Source organism: Coturnix japonica, chromosome 14 (genome assembly GCF_054131305.1).
Source record: "Coturnix japonica strain WE chromosome 14, WE-NBRP24, whole genome shotgun sequence".
Lineage (NCBI taxonomy): Eukaryota > Metazoa > Chordata > Aves > Galliformes > Phasianidae > Coturnix > Coturnix japonica.
Window position 1 is genome coordinate 18829805 of NC_140676.1, and position 9281 is coordinate 18839085.

Here is a 9281-nt window from a genome sequence, read left to right on the forward strand (position 1 = left end):
TTTGTTAGCAAAATCAGCTGTAGTCTCTTTCTGAGCATGGAACTAAATACAGAGCCAGATTGGAACAAGAGATGCAGGTGAGAGAACAGGAGAAAAGAAAGCCAGACCAGCTTTAGGGTCCGTGTTCCCTCCCTGCTCTGTGTTTCAGCTTTGCCTCCCTCAGCAAGAGATGTCGTGCTGCAGACCCTGTGTCCCATCCCCCTGCGGTGCCTCTGGGCCAACCCCACTGGCAAGCAGCTGCAGTGAGCCATGTGTCGCCCGCTGCGCTGACTCAACTGTGGTTATCGAGGCCTCCCCTGTGGTGGTGACCCTGCCGGGCCCCATCCTCTCCTCCTTCCCTCAGAGCACAGCCGTGGGATCCTCTCTGTCAGCTGCAGTTGGCAGTTCCCTCAGCACCGCGGGCGTTCCCATCTCTTCTGGGGGCTCCCTTGGTCTGGGGGGCTCAGGGCTGTGTCTGCCTCGCCCACGCTGCACTTTTAACTGCTGAAGCCGATGGATTGTCCCATTTGAAGAACACATCCCGGATAAGGATGAATCGTTGCTTCTACCTCTCTGAAGACTGCAAACAATATTCTTCCCATCTGTACTGAGCCACTTTGTTTTTTCCTTCTCAATAAAGACTTTGTGCAGCACTGCTTGGGTCTTGTCATTTCTTTTCTTCCTGATGCCACTGGTCACCTGCTCTGATAAGTAAAGCAGTGTGCACTGCCCTCAGCATACCTGTTATCACGGGAAACAGTAGAGGGAGAACCTGCCCTCTCCCATGGCAGCGAGTCCATCCGCAGGCAAGAGAAAGATAATATGTCCTGCTGTGGTTCCTCCTAGTCTCAACCACATTGTGCTTCTGTGATGTATTCTATCAGGAGAGGCAGGAAGAGCATGGAGTGGCTTGCATTAAGGACGGTTGCTCAGCGAGCATCCCGTCTGTGTATTTAATACCTGCACAGGGAGGGTGGATGGAAGGAAGAAGCAAAAGCCTTAAATGGACGGATCGTTGCCTTTACTGCTCTGAAGACTTTAAGCAATTTTCTTCCCATCTGTATTGCAACGATTTGTTTCTTCTCATTCAAAACTTTGTGTGGCATAACTGGAGACTGTTTGCCTTGTTTTCCTCCTGCCTCCATTACTCACGCATGCAGCTAATTAATGCAGATTCCCTCTTATCAATGGATACAGAGGAGGGAGAAAGTCCTTTTACTGTAGCAGCAAGTGACATCGTTTTGTATGGTCTGCTGCCACTGTGTCTGCAACACTACCTCTCAGGAAATAACACTGTGCTCTGCATGATACACATCAGCATCCTCTCCAAAGAAGAATCTGTTCCATTGCCCAGCCAGCTCAGAGAGATGGAAAGCATAGCGGAGAACGGAGGGAATATTCACTTGAGACAGAGAGAGATTAGATCAGACAGACTGGTCTTGATGCCTTTGACCAGAGAAGACAGATCTCCCCCGGTAGTTCTCAGCATCACCTGCACGTGGGTGTCCTGGGAAAGAAATCAAACGGCACTGTGGCTCTGAGGAGGAGAGGGAATGCTTTAATGTCCCCTGGCAGCTGGAACTGAAGTGCTGGGGGAGGAAGATGGCCCCTTTGGGAGCAGGAGAAGCTGCACAGGAATCCTCACCTGTGGGCATGTAAAGGTCTTCAGAGAGAGCCCCGCGTTAGTTGTGGTGGCCAGTACATCAGCCCCTTCTCAGGTGAATGAGTTCCTATTTGGTGGGCACATGCCTCTTACTTCACAAAAGGGGGCAATAGGTAAATGCATCAGCAAGGGAAATGGAAGGAGTAGAGTGCATTTAGGGCCAGGACTTAGATGAAAACACCCATGTAGTGGTTGAGATCAACAAAAGGTGACGTATCCCACCTAGAAACCTCATCTAGATGGGCCTGCAACACACAGTGGGTTGGAGTAGATCATCTCCAAAGGCCCTTTCCACTCCAGCATGAGTAACTCAAGCTCTGCACCAGCCATGAAAAGGAAAGGCTTTGGATGGCAGCAGGACCAGAATGTGTAAAATGCTATTTGTTTCAGGAACAGCACACAGAACTTTGAAATGACCTTGATGAGGAAAGCAGGGCTGTGGGAGGAACGAGTCCAGAAGCTCTGCACTCCACAGCTACGTGACTAGTGTGTGACTGCACTTCAGGGTTTTCCCCAGCTCTTCCGCATCACAGTGACTGATAGGTGCACTGGGTGGCTGATCCCATGTGCCTTTGTACTTTGAAATGCGTGGAATGGGATGTTGCATCCCTGGCCCACAACAAAGAGCCTTCAGGGTTTGGCTCCTTGCCCTCTTCCCTTCTCAAAAGCAGGACATTCAGGCCTCTGGACAGTGGGATCAGTGTGCTGAGCAAAACAGGTCAATTTGATTCTGGGTTAGTTTCGGGGACGGACGCCGGTATCCCTTTGATCTTGCTTCTGAACCACGATTTGATGGCTTCCAACAGCCTCTACACTGTGCAGCCCAAGCTCCCTTCCCAGGCTGGAAGACGCACCACTACTTGGTCAGTTTCACCAAGGAGCATGGTTATGGACGTCCATCTCAGGATCCTTGTGATATAAAAGAGCAAAGAGCCTTTAGGATATGGAACGCTGCTCTCAGTTCCTCTACAGTAGAGTGCATCCAAGGCCTCAGGCCAGGGAAATGAATGTGCAGAGCAAAGCCGGCCAGTCTGAGTGTGAGTAAACCTCGGGGAAGGATCATAGGATCATATACTATGCAGTATCCCAAGTTGGAAGGGACCCAAAAGGATCAACAAGTCCAACTCCTAGCTCTACACAGGACCATGTATAAATCAGATCATACATCTGAGATTGTAATCCAAAATCGTGAGATGGTGTCTACTCTGCTAGACGTACCCTCTACGGGGTCACTCCTGTAAAAACACTAACCATTTACTTACAGGAGAGAACTGCAGGCATCTGGTTGGTCACTCGCCTCCAGCTGTGCCTGAAACTTCATTACTCCACGTATACAGCCTTTATACATAACGGTGAGTGTGATGTGCATAGAAAAATTGTGTTTAATACTTCCAGAGGGAGGTTGGACTGGAAGAAGAAGCACGAGAGAGACAGTCTCTTCTCAGTGGTGCCCCTGTGAGGGGACAAAAAGCAATGCGCATCAGTGGGAATCCACAGAACACTACACACAGTATTCCTCATGTTCTTTGAGGTTGGTCAAAGGTGGGAATGGGCTTTCCAGGGATGTTGAGGAGTCTGTCTTGTTGGAATAAACTACATACACCCAGACATGGCTCTGAACAGCCTCCTCTTCTCGACCATGCCGTGAGCAGGCCTTGCACTGCAGGGTCTGCACCTCACCTGCTGTGGGATACAGTGGCATACTGCTGGTTTCCCTCACAAGGGAGCAGCCATCAATCAGAAAGTAACAAAGAAGGGTCAGGGCCTGTGCTCACTAAGCTAGACAGGTGTGGGGGGACAATGCCGGGGGAAGACTATTGCATGGCTAAAAGCTCAGAGAAGGAAGGAGAGCAGGAAGGATGACTGGAATGCATGAAGAAGTTCACTTTCAGACCTAGGTGAATGTCAGCTGTGGGCAAAGCTGTGGGAGCCCAAAAGTAGAGGTCTCACTGAGATTTGAACTCAGATCGCTGGATTCAGAGTCCAGAGTGCTCACCTTTACACCATGAGACCAGCTGCATACTTGCTCTGTGCCTTTTCAGCAACAGAATGGACAGACAGGAGACCTTAGAGGAAAGTTGTGCTTTCAGGAAGACACAGCACATCTACTCATGGGTCCCACAGCATGCAATGGCTGCCTCTGTTGGCACTTGAGAGAACACACTCCTGAGGTTAACTCTTAACTTTGGAGGCCAATCAGGAAAGCCTACCATTCTCATGCCTCTGCTTTCTTTCCTGTGCCTTGGCTACTGACACATCTGCATGCTGATCCCTGACATCATTCTACTGCTGAGAAGAGGCTGCCGTTCTCTTGCTTCTTCCTCCCAACCACACTCTCTGTGCAGGTATTAAATACACAGATGGGATGCTCCCTGAGCCATCCATCCTTCCTGCAAACGATTCTGTGCTCTTCCTCCCTCCGGTGGTGCAGTGGTTAAGGACGCCACTTTGCAACACTGGAGACCCAGGTTCGAATCCCCCTTGTGTCGCAAGTGGTAGAAGTGCCGCTCTGCTACACAGGAGGCTCGAATCCTGGGGATTGGACTCGATGATCTCTAAGGTCCCTTCCAACTCACACAAGACTGTGATACTGTGAGTCTTGCCTCTGTATTGCTGTGGCCGATATTTAGTTGAGAGGTGGGGTTGCTCTCCCAGCTTTGCTGAAGTATCTGGTTGTGAGGCATAGATAGAAAATAGGTATGAGTGGAGTTTTTCTGCACCCACTCAGAAATTAAAAGTTCTGTTGTCAGTATAGCTCTGGATAAACAATTTTGACCAATACAAACTTTTCACTCCCTAGCAACTACACCTCCTTTTCCTTCTGCTTTTTTCATGGAGGTTTAGCAGCCTTCAGGAAGCATAGGTCAAGTGTTCTTTCTGTTCTGAAGAGAACTGCATTTTTTCTGCTGACCATCTGGAGGAACAGTTCCTAAGAGCATCCTCAAAGTCAACAACTTGGATAGAATAAACTGCAAGCTCCATGGATGCTCTCTTGCTGCCATTGAACAGTGAAGCAGGAAACAGATGCTCTGCTGAAATTCGGAATAAAGGGGGGGCTAAAAGGGGGATAGTTTAAGGTAGTTTATAGAAACAAGTAAAGGAGACTTAAAGGTAACAAGTAAAGGAAACAAGGGGCCTGGGAGAACAGGGAGGATGTAGATAAGGAGTGAGACATCATGGACAACATCAGGCAAGTAGGAGAACAGATACTGTAAATACCAGAAGAGGAGTTGCATCCCCCTGATAAGAACAAGAGGGGGTCTGCATGCTAAAGACAAGAGGGGGTCTGCATGCTAAAGAACTATTGAATATGTATTAGATTTCCGAGAAATCATTGACTATGTATTTAGAATTCTGAGAAATTATTGACTATGTATTAGACATACCTATATCTGTGTCACGATTTTACAAGTCAGTGTGCAAGTTTGGTGGAGTTATTCCCCTTGCACCTGGCACTGGAGTAAACATACCTGCTTTATAACCCATCTCTGGATTATAGAGTTTTATTCCGCAAGTTGTTTTGGCACCCCAGATGGGACCCTCTCTGTTCGGCTGCAGGACCGGCTGAGAGGGGGGACACCTTTGGCACACCCCAAGATTTCTCTGAAGGACTCCCTTCCCTCATCTGATCACTGCAGGAGCAGACAAGGACCATCTATTGGCAGATAAGGTATGTTTAATGGGTACAGGGGAATCCATAAGTCGTGAGGAGATGTCCTACGCAGGAGATGTGAGCTGTCAAGCTCTCCCCTTTGGTAAAGGGCCTGGGTGGTTGGTTGTGTAATCACGATCAGAGGCCGTGTAAATTGTGGGTTCAAGTCCCACTGAAGTTGTCTCTGATTCGTTTCAATCATGGGTTTAAGTCCCACTGAAGCAGTCTGAGCTGCTCTAAATGTGGGTTTGGGTCCCACTAAGGCAGTCTCAGCTGTGGGTTCAAGTCCCACCGGGATTACCATGCATGCATGAGGAGAGCTACTTTTGCTCCCCCTTAAGGGGTTGGTTGGTGACAAAGTATAGTGGATACTCTGTCAATGTTAACCTGGGTTTTCTTAGCTGTATTAGCAGGAATTGTTGTGTATTTGGCCATTATTAACATCTCTTATTAGCACTTGTTACTGTAAGTGTTGAACCAACAACTTTGATATTTTCTGAGAAATGTTGTACCTTGAATTGTGTAAAGACCGGTCTTGTGCAGTCTGTGTGAGTGTGGTTGTGAGTGAGACGCAGCCCAGCTGCGGGGTGAGTGCAGAGTCCCGACCCACGGTTCCGTCCTCCTGCGAGGAAAACGGCCAGGGACGGATGAAGCGAAAGGTCTCTATGTTCACATGTTACGATGTTTTTGTATTTGTTATGATGTTTTTGTCTTATTAATTGTTGTTAGTATTGTGGCAATTGTAACGCACATAATAGTGAAGTGCATATGGAATCGGGTGGTGGAAAAAGTCCACAAAAGGCAAACCACAATTAGTATCGAGAACCTGTTGTTTTTGTTGTAGAAAAATACTGCAGTTTAAGTGTGATAATGATCCAGATTAGAGAAACAATAGGATTGTGTTACCTCCGCTTTAACATGTTAACTTTACAAAATTTGTTTTGAACCATTGTTCCCCCTCCTTGTGTGTGTACAAACACAAGGGAAAGAGATACCTAAAAAAATCTCTTAGGATGTATATTAGCACATTGGAGGGATATTACTGGGGAACCAGGAGGGACTCTAAGCAAGAACACCCTCATCAAATACTGTAATCATTGGTGGTTAGTGTATAAGTTGGAGGACAGGTTAAAATGATCCCAAAACCAGGAAAAAGGATAGGGAAAAGATGTTTAAATGTTGTGTCAGATATGGCCTAGAGATCCACTACAGGGAAAATCAATATTTGGCCAAAATATGGATCTGATGAAGGCTGGGTTTGTCAGATCTCGAATTTATATGTAAAGAACAAAACTCCTTTTTGAAGGAGGAAACGGAATATTCAGCCTGTTGGATACAAGGAATCAGCCTGTTATTAGTAAAAAGAAAAAGGCCCAGACCAGGAAGGAGAGGAATTAGAAAAAGGAACTAATCAATGGGACCCTCCTGAGAATCTCCCCCCCATATAACCCCAATGTAGCATAAAGAGAGACAGGCACTGCCCCCAGTAAGAGGAAATGGTAAAGCACATAGGGTCATTTCACAGAAAAGGGGGGCATGCTGGGCTCAGGAGAGAATTAAAACAATGTGAAATGGATATTGAAAACTTTCCTTTCCCAGACGCTAGCTGTACCGGCACCTCAGTGCGCCCCTTATGGGAGGTCCCACTGGGACAAGGACAAATATGCTTTGGGTGGTAGTCAGTCAGTGATGTTTTTATCAATGCTTTTTCTTCATTATTACTTTTATCCTCTGTTCCATTGTGGGGCCACTCACACACAATCTAGTCCTTCCCAAACTGATACACTGTGAGCTCCCCATAGACTGCAGTTCTTCAAGAACTGTTCCAGTATGGGTCCATGCCATACCATCTATTTTTCAGGAACTGACTATTCTAGCATGGGTTCCACATGAGTGGCAGCATATTCCACCAAGGTTTCCTCTCCATGGGCCACAGTTCTGTCCCAGAGGCTGCTTCTGCCTGAGATCTCCATTGGCTGCAACCTCCTTGAATTCAGATCCACATGCTCCTCCATGGGGTCCTCCAAGGCCCGCAGATATCTATCTGCTCTGTGATGGTACACAATGGACTGCAGGGACACAGCCTGCTCCACCATGGTCCACCACAGGCTGCAGGATCACCTCTACTCCAGCACTTGAAACACTTAGTCCGTTCTCCTTCTTCATTGACCTTGGTTTCTACAGAGTTGTTTCACATTTTCTCACTCCTTTTCCTAGCTGTTTTGCTATGCATTTTCCTCCATTTCTTAAATATGGTATCACAGAAGACCAACTAGTATTTCTCATTAGCAAAGATTTTGCCAGCAGCAGGTCCAGCAGGTCCTCCCACAATTCCAGGAGCTCCGTGTCTCTCTTGTATTACAAGATCAAGATACTGGACAGTATTCCAGATGAGGCCTTGCCAGGGCTGAGTGGAGAAGGAGGGTTACCTCTCTTAAACTGCTGGCAATGATCTTCCTGATGCAGCCCAGGCTTTTTTGGCCCCAGGTGCACAGTGCTGGTTCATAGCCAGCTCATCCACCGTGACACCTAGATTGCTCTCCACAGAGCTCCTTTCCAGCAGGTCTGCCCCAGAGAAACATAAGCAGCCCATACCAAATCACAGTGGGAAGGGAATGTGGGAGAGGTGGGAGCAGAGATCTTTCATATTTGTACATGAGCTGCAGAGGATATCAGTGTAGTCTGCAGCTGTGACTGGAGAAGGGCATTCCTAATATGCTCAGGCATTGTAGGCCTGAAAAAGCCTTGTCTGTGGTACCATGGCAATTGTGTTTCAAGCATGGGATGGCATTGTTCAATTGGTTTATTCCAAATGGAACACTGGAAAAGGCTGCCCAGAGAGATAAAAGAAAATCTCTCTCCTTGAGGTCTTCAAAAGATGCTGGGAAATGATCCAGGACAACATGCTTCAGATATCCCTGTTTGAGCAGGGTACAGGACCAGGTAACTTCCAGTGACCATTTCCAACTTTAACTATTCTGTGATTCTGTGTGTATAGGTGGTAAATATACAGATGTTAACAAAGATGGTTATAAATGTACAAAGGTTATAAGCAAGAGGGAAACTCACCAGTGGTGATACCTTTACTGAGGAAGCTGGGGCGGTCTTCACTGAAGAGTGATCTCCAAGAGATACTGCCTCCGTGAGGGTCAGCCCTTAAATGAGGTCTCAGAGGAGGTGGAGTCAAGCTCCACCCCTCCTGGGAGCACAGCTCCATTACTTTCACCTGTGCTCTTGCAGCTGACCCAACACTTGCCTCAGCTGATTAATCAGAGGTTCAGGCTGTGATTACCAATCTTCCATACACTGTGATTCTATGATTCTGTGAAATGTGGGCATCATCCAGTGCATTGAACCTTTTGCTATGTTTTCCCTCCCTGCTCTCACACTCATTTCTCCTTGGAGCATTCTCCTTTCCAGGCTGAACAGAATCACAGAATCACAGAATGACCTGGGTTGGAAGGGACCTCAAGGATCATGTAGTTCCAACCCCCCTGCCTAGCAGGGCCACAAAACATACACCTTTACTAGATCAGGTTGCCCAGGGCCCCGTCCAACCTGGCCTTGAACATCTCCAAGAACGGGGCATCTACAACCTCCCTGGGCAGCCTGTTCCAGGGCCTAACCACTCCCCTAGTAAAGAACTTTCCCCTAACATTTAACCTAAATCTATCCTCTTTTAACTTAAAACCATTTTCCCGTGTCCTGCTATTGTCAGCCCTTTCAAAGAGTTTACTCCCCTCCTGGGTGTAAGTTCCCTTCAGGTATTGAAAGGCTGCAATGAGGTCACCCTGCAACCTTCTCTTCTCCAGGCTGAACAAACCCAACTCCCTCAGCCTGTCCTCATAGTGGAGGTGCTCCAGCCCCCTGATCATCTTTGTGGCCCTCCTCTGGACCCTTTCCAAAATCTCTGTCTTTTTTTTGAACTGAGAACAGGATTAGGTGAGAATAGCCACAGAAGCAAAAAGGATCACTGCTCACAGGGAT

General features: G+C 47.6%; 1 non-coding gene across 1 annotated transcript; it reads right to left on the bottom strand.

The window, feature by feature from the left end:
- Nucleotides 1-3583: 3583 nt before the first annotated feature.
- Nucleotides 3584-3655, bottom strand: TRNAQ-CUG (transfer RNA glutamine (anticodon CUG)). The gene has a single exon. It is a non-coding gene; the product is annotated as a tRNA-Gln (tRNA).
- Between the last annotated feature and the right edge of the window lie 5626 nt (nucleotides 3656-9281).